Source organism: Paramisgurnus dabryanus, chromosome 17, assembly GCF_030506205.2.
Source record: "Paramisgurnus dabryanus chromosome 17, PD_genome_1.1, whole genome shotgun sequence".
In the NCBI taxonomy this organism is placed as follows: Eukaryota; Metazoa; Chordata; class Actinopteri; order Cypriniformes; family Cobitidae; genus Paramisgurnus; species Paramisgurnus dabryanus.
Window position 1 is genome coordinate 16,281,588 of NC_133353.1, and position 8,462 is coordinate 16,290,049.

The 8,462-nt window shown below is 46.4% G+C and overlaps 1 long non-coding RNA gene across 1 annotated transcript; it reads left to right on the forward strand.

Annotated features, from left to right (window-relative positions):
* Positions 1 to 1,336: 1,336 nt before the first annotated feature.
* On the forward strand, positions 1,337 to 2,368 carry LOC135737371 (uncharacterized). The gene is made up of 4 exons (XR_010528457.2): positions 1,337 to 1,475; positions 1,573 to 1,666; positions 1,759 to 1,877; positions 1,961 to 2,368. It is a non-coding gene; the product is annotated as an uncharacterized lncRNA (long non-coding RNA).
* Positions 2,369 to 8,462: the final 6,094 nt, after the last annotated feature.

Below are 8,462 nucleotides of genomic sequence, written 5' to 3' on the forward strand. Positions count from 1 at the left end.
CATCATAAATGTGGCCATTTGAGATTGAAAAGCCCATCGTTAATATGGTCATTTGGGATTTAAAAAGAACATAATTAATATGTTCATTTCTCATCAATAGGGCCATTTGAGTATGAAAAGATTTGAAAACTGTAGTTGAAAAAGATCATGTGCATCTCAAACAGCTAGCTTTAGTGCAATGAACCAGTTAAGTACTTTGTGGGAACTTCATCCACTTCAACTTCATTTTAGGATTTTTTAATACTTTATAAAGTGTGTTTATACTTTAGTTGCTTTCATTAGTTAACTAACAGAAATTTAAGAGTGGAAAACAATCATGTGGGTGAAAATTGTTAGGTTTTCCCATTTCAGCTCTGGATTAGCATGTATTGAACTTTATACTAGTATATCCAAATGTAATTTCATGCTTACCACACACAACAGGAGATGTCCAGGAAAAGACGAATGCTTTGGTCATCTGCTGTTTCGTCTGAAAAACAACAAACAGAAGATAACGTTATGCATTATAACGCGATATTCCTATTCAATTATAATTTACTATTAAAATAACAACAACAGTGATAATCAACCACATTTAACTCCAACGTTTTTGTTTAACTTGTTGATTTTATTTTACTTTACTTGTTGATATGTTTTAGTATTGTTTAAAATGATAACATACGTAAAGCAAGCCAAGCTTATATAAAAAATATGTATTTATGCTCACCGTTGTCTGAACTGAAATTCGCTGGGTGCGTTTCTTCAAATTCTTCAATCACTTCTTTTTCTAGGTCCTCGGAGTGCATTTCACTTTCACCAATCTCTCTAACTCCAGTAAAGTTATCCTCCGGGTCTTTACACATGACGGGACATCACTCACAGCGGATTCATGACTGGGTAGCAGCAGGCTCTGTACGTTATCTGACGTAGCCCTTTTGGATTTTTTTCTCCCAAACTCCATTTTTTAAATAGCGCTTTCTGTGGTCAAAATACTGTGTATGACACACTTCAGTGTTGCAATGTTTACAGAAGCGCCGAGGTCATTTCTTCAGTCTTGGGACTTACATCTTTCAACTGACAGCACACTGTGTTGATTTCACACAGAGCTTCCGGCACATCGCGTTTGTTGTTTATATCATACGCATGCGCACACGTCTCACAAGATTTTCCTTATATCAATAACCTCGCATGTGATTGGAGGAGCCCGACAGGCTTCTCGCCTTCGTCCAATCATGTGCGAGGTCATGGTCACGGCTCACACAGCAGTGTCGACAAGCGTAACAGACGTTTGGTTTGGTGTTTGTAACTCTCCAAGAAGAGCAGACGGGTGCACAATCCCAAGATTGCGGTAAGAATAATTTTATTTATAAGCATATTTTATTGAAGTAGCCCAAGCTGTGTGTTTTATAACTAAGAGGTGTTTTTTGTCTTGTAATTTACAGGAGGCTGTAGGGCGTCTCTGAGGCACACTGCAGGCGCTATGAACCAGAGCAAAGGTAACGTTACGATTTAAAGAATATGTTTTTATTCTTGTATAAGGAAATAGATACGTTAATAGATCCGAGCTTAAACCCACACATTTTGTTTTCACAGACTAACGTCGCCTCATAACAAAGCCGTGACCTCCGATTTGCTTGGGGCTATTTCAGCAAGTCCAGATTTACTGCTGAGAATGACGACATTGTTTGTAAGAATAACTTCTAATGTTTTTCCTCATTTCTTGTTTAATTGTACCGTGACTCTTTTTATTAATACCAGTCTCATTTAATTGTTTTCCAGCTGCCCGTAAGACGTATTATGAGTCGGTACGCCGGAGTTTCAGATACAAACAACCTGAACTCGCATCGCAGGCGGAAAATGCGAAAAGTTTAGCTCGGAGTCGATCCAGAAGAAAAATGGTAAGATTTATTATATTAGATCAGTTTTTTGTCAATGTGAGTATTTTTCAGGTCACTTATTGTCCTTATTGATTGTATTACAGTTGCTGGAAGCGAGACGAAGTGTGTTGGCTGAGGATGAGATGGACATTTGGAAGTGCGCCACCATAGATCTCATATCTGATGAGGAAGACGGCATTGTTGGCGGGGTGTCTGGATGGATTGTGCGGCCACCGCCCTCTCGCAGCCTGGAACTCTCCGAGCTCTGTGCCACGCTGCAATCCAGATTAGAGGCGATACCAAAGTACCGGGCAACTCACCATATACGCGTGAAAAAGTGACTTTTTTACAACGTTTTTGAGGTTTTTTTTCAACACTTTGAAAAAGATTTTTAGGGATCTTTCCCGAACATCTTAGGCACTTTTTGACGTGTTTGGAGTACAATATAAGAGACATTATGCTGCTTTGTACATAGTTGTGTGTTTATAAATAAAGCTCTTTCTTTGAATAAACAGCTATGTGTTTATAAATAAACCTCTTTGTTTTCTCTTATATTCCTTGATGTTGTGAATAATGTAGTACATAGCACAATGACATTAATATATAAAAAATGATAACATAAATTATTTATTATTATTATTATTATTTACTCTTTAGAGTAACGGCCCGACTTGAATTTACTCACTCGGTATTGGCTGAAGCCACTACTTTTAAACAAGAAAAATCCCTTGTGATTGGCTTGAAGTCATCTGCCAACCATTCACGGGGGATTTTACTTGTTTAAAAGTTGTGGCTTCAGCCAATACTGAGTGATTACATTCAAGTGGGCCATTACTCTAGTTTTGCTGCTATTCACATGCTAATTAGGCCAGAGACTCTTACTGGCCGGCAGAGGTTTCGCTGCTATTCATATGCTAATCAGAGGCATCGCACCCGCGCGGGGCTCTCCACCTACGTCATGGTTCGTTTATGACAATTTGTGACACAGACAAACGCGAAGCTCGCTGCTGGTAAATTGAGGAAAGCTGCCGAAAATTCGGGAGATTTTCGGGAGCCTACAGGCGCTTACGGGGACGAAAATCCCACTTTTCATGCAGTGCAAGGTACCAAGTACTCACAATGGTTAATGATGTTCCCTTTTTGTTTCCTTCTCCTTAGGGCGGAAGAAATCCTCTTCACCCCGTATTTAAATCCACTGCTAAGTCCTCTCCAACAGCACTTCCGTTGAGTCGTCCCTGAATAAACACTCAGCCACATCAATGATGTACATATACGTTTAGAAATCTTCAAATGGATATTATACTCAGCCCCTGGCTCTGCATCCTTCTCTGCTTCTTTATCCAGTAGACATCAATTCTCGCCGCTATCAACGCGACCTCGCCCAGATCCTCACTCTGTACACCAGAATGGTTCGACAGCACGCCCAACAATAGCACAGCACTGCTACCACAACACACTCCTTTGCGTGTTTGAAGCACTCTTTATATCCCTCTCCGTCTATACATCCTCCAATCCCCAGCCGCTACGTTTGCTACTCACACCTGTGTTTAATCTGGCTTGATTTGTCTCTCGGAGTTTACCGGAAGTTCCGGTGTTTTTCCGCTCTTCCGTCCGGGTGGGAAACTTCTGGGCGGAACCAATCTTCCTCACCTTTGGTTCCGCCCCTTAAAATAAACTTTGTCTAAACTGCTGTGTGATACAAATAAAGATTTGCAAATGGATCCAACCTTGTCTGTCGCGTCACAGAAGACTTCGCCACCCACGGATCCAGCAACTCTTTCCGAGATCACCGGAGAGCTCTTGTCGCAAGCCGGCGTCCTCATGGCTCACCAACAACAGCTAGCGAGGCTAACATCACTGACGGAGGAGCTCGTGCACTCCGTTCAGAGCCTACACAGGCTCGCGGCCGCGTCAGCCGCTGCTTCCTCCGCGGCAGCCACTGCACAGCCACCTCCACCAGCTCCACAGCCGCATCCTGTCGCCCCTACTACACCACGACTGGCTTTCCCCGAGAAATTCGATGGTACACCTGAAAGATGCCGTGGATTTCTTATGCAGTGCTCATTATTCATCGCTCAGCAACCCCATGTTTACCCCACCGAGATCGGAAAGATCTCGCTAGTCTGTACGCTGCTCACCGGTAAGGCTTTGGAATGGGCGACAGCATTATGGACGTCGGGAGGTTTTGACCACAGCACATACGATGAATTCCAACAAACCATGAAGGCGGTGTTCGAGCACCCAGCTGGAGGACGCGATCCGGGTGAGCGTCTGCTGGCGCTGCGTCAAGGTCGCCGCACCGCGGCTGAATTCGCGTTGGAATTTCGCACGTTAGCAGAACAAACGGACTGGCTTGAAACCACCCTCAAAACGATGTTTAGGCAAGGATTAAGTGGTGAGCTTCAATCTGAACTGGCTTGCAGAGACGAAGGGAAGAGTTTTACTGAGTTTGTTGATCTGGCCATTCGCATTGACAATCTCGTCCGGACACGAAGACCCACCCGTTATGTGAGTACCTCCCCTGTTACGTCAGCCGAGGAATGTGAACCCATGCAAGTGGGTCGTGCACGATTAACTGTGGAGGAAAGAGATCGCCGATTCAGAGAGAGATTGTCTATATTGCGGCGAACCCGGACATGTCATAGCTTCCTGCCCTGTTCGACCTGCTCAGTCCTGTTTGGGCCGGGTGAGTGCTCTTTCCCCCACAGGGACTTTTGATTGCCTCGAAATTCCTGTTACATTGAAATTTCATGGTCACACTGTAACTACTAAAGCTTTACTGGATTCCGGGGCTGCCGGCAACTTCATTGACATTGCTCTAGTTAAAACTCACAATATTAAATTAACCCCTTGCTTACCTCTCTCTGTCTCAGCGTTAGATGGACGACCCCTCGGCTCAGGTCGTGTCACGCATATCACAGAAGCAATAACCCTGAACATCTCCACCAATCACTCTGAGAACATCATCTTCTACGCCATGCCGTCACCTCATAATCCCATCATCCTTGGCTTCCCCTGGCTACACGAACATGACCCTTTAATTTCCTGGAGTAACAAGGAAATAGTGCACTGGAGCCCCTCTTGCCAGTTAAAGTGTATTCACAGAAAACCTGAATTACCTCCACTTCTGTCACCAGTAGGTACCATGACTCCTCCTCCTGACAACGTACCTAAGGAATATCATGATCTGGCAACGGCATTTAGCAAGACCAAAGCAACACAGCTTCCAGCCCATCGATCCTGCGACTTCGCTATCGAGCTGCTTCCCAACTCACAACTTCCTAAGGGCCGCATCTTTCCCCTGTCAGAGCCCGAGACCCAAGCCATGAAAAGGTACATCGACGAGGAACTATCCAAGGGGTTTATTCGTAAATCCACATCACCCGCCTCAGCTGGGTTTTTCTTTGTGGAGAAGAAGGATGGGGGTCTACGTCCATGTATTGACTACCGCGGACTCAACGAAATCACAGTTAAATTCATATATCCACTTCCTTTAGTCCCTGCAGCCCTAGAACAGCTTCGTAACGCCAAGATTTACAGTAAGCTCGACCTGCGCAACGCTTACAACCTCATTCGCATCCGCGAAGGTGATGAGTGGAAGACCGCATTCTCTACGGCGAATGGACACTATGAATATTTGGTCATGCCCTTTGGCCTATCTAGCAGTCCCTCCATCTTCCAGTCTTTCATAAACGACGTGTTCAGAGACATGCTCAACCAGTTCGTCATTGTGTACATCGATGACATACTGATTTATTCCGATTCCCGAGAACAACACATCCAACACGTCAGAACTGTACTACAGCGACTCATACAGCACCAACTTTACGCCAAGGCAGAGAAATGTGAGTTCCACTCCACGTCCATTTCATTTCTGGGGTATGTCATTAGTCCCGAAGGGGTAGCTATGGATGAACGAAAGGTACATGCAGTATTAAATTGGCCGCAACCCCAATCAGTAAAAGACCTCCAGCGTTTCCTGGGCTTCGCAAACTTCTACAGACGCTTTATCAGAAATTTCAGTTCCATCGCAGCCCCTCTGACTTCCCTGGTACGGAAAAGCAATCATAAGTTGACGTGGTGTCCCGACGCAAAAAGAGCATTCGAAGACCTCAAATTCATGTTCACGTCAGCTCCCATCTTGCATCATCCCGATCCGGATCGTCCGTTCATTGTGGAAGTGGATGCATCCAACTCGGGCATTGGCGCTATACTATCTCAAAGGCAAGGCGAACCCACTAAACTTTTCCCCTGTGCATATTTTTCTAGAAAACTGAATGCAGCTGAACGCAATTATGATGTGGGTAATCGTGAGCTTCTAGCGATGAAGGCAGGGTGGGCCCTGTTCTTTACTCGCTTCCGGTTCATAATCACTTACCGTCCAGGGTCAAAGAACTCAAAAGCTGATGCCCTGTCTCGTCAATACGACTCTGTTCCACAACCCACCAAACCTGAGCCCATCATCCCACCCACCCTTATTGTTGCACCTGTGCATTGGAATGTAGTTCAGGAAATTAACCAAGCCAATGCTCAGAAACCACCACCTAGCGGGTGTCCCATCGGTCGCACGTTTGTCCCACCCAAATTCAGACGACACCTCATCCAATGGGTACACACTTCTCCCAGCTCAGGACATCCAGGTATTAACACTACACTACAAAAGCTGAGAAACAAATTTTGGTGGCAATCTATGCATGAGGATGTTTCCACGTTTGTCAATGCTTGTGTCACGGCCAAGGGGCTGGCGTTACTATACTAAGCCACGCCCCTTCTCAACTTCCACCCCGAGGAGGTCCCCAAAGCCAACCCAATGACCAGACAACAACGAGGACAGGTAAGTAATAAAACAAACTTTATTTAAATATTTAAAAGGTCTTGGGGAATGGGGAAGGGGCAATTAAACTAAGCTCTGGCTCTGTCCTCCAGGCAGGCCACGGCACGGGAAGGTGGCAGGAAGGGAAAAAGGGGCAACGGGAGTCCGAAGGGGGTGAAGATGTGGAAGACAGGCTCCTGCCTGTCCCCGTTATCCGTGGCGCCCTCCTCTTCTTTCCTGGAGGCAAAGATAAAATAGTGTGAGGTTTTGGGGTTTGTCTCTCCCTCCACCTGCGTACCTGTGTTGCGCTCTGCAGAGACTTCACTGCTCGGGCTCGTACAATTTTTTGTATGTAGCTCACTCTCCTTCCTTCCTCTTTCCACAGGCGGCGGCTCTCCGCTGCTTACAGCTCTCGGTAAGTGTAATTTTCCCACAGTTCGTTCTCCTGACGTTCACTCCTGTTCTCTCTTTCTCCACAGGCAGCTTGGACACAACAACACGGTTAATTCAGACTTGGATGCTTCTCACCTCTCCGCTGTTTACAGCTCTGGGTACGTATAACTGTCCACAGTTCGTTCTCCTGACGTTCACTCTCGTTCTCTCTTTCTCCACAGGCAGCTTGGACACAACAACACGGTTAATTCAGACTTGGATGCTTCTCACCTCTCCGCTGTTTACAGCTCCTAGTAAGTACAGCTTTTCCTTAGCTCGCTGTACGGCGTTCTGATCGACAATGTAACGGGGGCGGGCTTACGACGGCTGGTCTACACAGAAGGTCAAACGGGCGATGTTTTCCCAGAAGGCGCCGGGGGCAAAACCCTCTCGGCGAGTTCGCTGGTCAGCAGAGGGGCGGGATGTCACACCGTTCCACCGGGCCGAGCGCTGCCCTATCCTCAATACCCGTAGGGCGATCGAATACCGGACAGGGGCGCCCTTTCGTAGAGACCACGGGACGGCGGAGTTCCTTCGCCTCTAACTCTGCAACAAGGGGAAATATACAGGTAAGGTAGCAATACAAAGGCCCGTAGTGGTACTCGCACACACTGCCAGCTTCCAAATCTTCACTGCCGTTCTCCGAAATCTGTCAACCTGCAGACGGGGGCAGCTTTCAGAGGCCCACACCGTCACTTCTAACTCAGAACCGCACACAGCGTATGATAAATGGTTCTCCCTAGGACCGTTAGCCTCTCCGTCTCTTCCTCAATGAAATGGATGATGTGGGTTACGTCTGACAAGACACACAGCACTTGCACAGCAACCCACAGCAATACACAGCACCACTTCAACGTGAAAGGCTTTAAAAATACATGGACTCACCCACCACACTACAGGTGTACATAAGAGACGTCCGACGTCCTCCACTTCGCTTGGGTTGGATGGGGGCGATGACAATACGGCCTGGATATTTAATTTTGCTGCTGTGGCTGCTGAGACAAAATGTTCCTGCGGCTCACCTACCACACTGGATCAGGGGTAGGGCCGCACTCCCCCTCCTGGAGGTATTCAACGAATGCACAGGTTAGTTTTCCACTTCGTTCTAATACAGGAGTTAATACTCACAGCAGTCCGCCTTTGTTTACGTTGCAAAACCGTTACGTTTCCTTCCTCCTTTGTTCCTCTAAATGTGTCACTTATACCTATGTTTCTTCCACCCGTAGGGTTTACTATTACTCCAGCGATTTCTGCAGACTACAAGAGAGAGAGAGAGAAAGTATAACCAGCCACCAATGCGTATCGGACGAGCGCAGCTCCGCACCTCAACTCACACTAAGCACCAAAAGCACCCTCGTGGT